The sequence below is a fragment of the Arachis hypogaea genome, chromosome 4 (assembly GCF_003086295.3).
Source record: "Arachis hypogaea cultivar Tifrunner chromosome 4, arahy.Tifrunner.gnm2.J5K5, whole genome shotgun sequence".
Classification (NCBI taxonomy): domain Eukaryota; kingdom Viridiplantae; phylum Streptophyta; class Magnoliopsida; order Fabales; family Fabaceae; genus Arachis; species Arachis hypogaea.
The window spans coordinates 48,373,583-48,374,520 of NC_092039.1; the positions used below are offsets into that span (position 1 = coordinate 48,373,583).

At 44.1% G+C, this 938-nt stretch overlaps 1 non-coding gene across 1 annotated transcript; it reads left to right on the top strand.

The window, feature by feature from the left end:
- The first annotated feature begins 409 nt into the window (after nt 1-409).
- LOC112799208 (small nucleolar RNA R71) lies at nt 410-517 on the top strand. Its single transcript, XR_003200784.1, has one exon. It is a non-coding gene; the product is annotated as a small nucleolar RNA R71 (small nucleolar RNA).
- The last annotated feature ends 421 nt before the right edge of the window (nt 518-938 follow it).

Genomic DNA, 938 nt, shown 5'->3' on the forward strand with positions numbered 1-938 from the left:
TGTATGCCACCATGTTGTCTTCTTGTTGGAGCTGCGGGCATTCATCAGTGTAATGGCTGTAATCAGTACAAATTCTACAAATTCTTTGTGGAACTAGTTGTTGGTTTTGCTGCGGTTGAGTTTGCTGAGCTTGTTGATTTAACTGCATTTGCTTCAGCAGGTTGGTCATTTCATAGATGCTTCGATTTAGAGCAACAGTCTCTATGCCAGAAGATACTTCTGCAACGGCCCTTGAATGGCCTTGCTTCTGTCTGTGATTCCGAGTAGATTCAGCTAAATCGCTGATCAATTGCCAAGCTTCATCAGTGGTCTTGTACTTCCTCATAGACCCATTGCTGGCACTTTCCAATGTGGTCTTATCTTGGGGTCTCATACCTTGTGTGACATAGCTGAGTAGCACGATCTTGTCAATCATGTGGTGGGGGCATGCTTCCAGAAGATTATTAAAGCGCTCCCAGTATTCAAAGAGAGTCTCATTATCATCCTGAACAATTGTAGAGATATCCTTCCTCAGTTTATCAGTAACTTCAGATGGGAAGAATTTCTCCAGGAACTCCTTTCTGAGTGTATCCCAGTTGAATACGTTTGCTAGAGGTCGAGTGTAGTACCACTCTCTTGCTTTTCCCTCAAGAGAGAACGGAAAAGCTTTCAGCAGAATTGAAGTTTCATCAGCGCCATCACGCCTGCAGTAGAACAAGCTGCCTGGAAATCTCTCAAGTGCTTGATAGGCTCTTGAGCAGGTAGGCCATGAAACTTCGGCATCAAATTTAGCAGTGCGGTCTTTATTTTAAAATCCGTAGCTACCGCTGGATGATGCGCTTGAAACGGTTGCAGTGTAAAATCAGTAGCTCCTTCCTCCAGAATTGTAATTCTTCTGGCTGCCATGTTTTCTGCACGTAAAACAACTGAATCAGTAGAACGGGGGCTGGTTTCTTCCT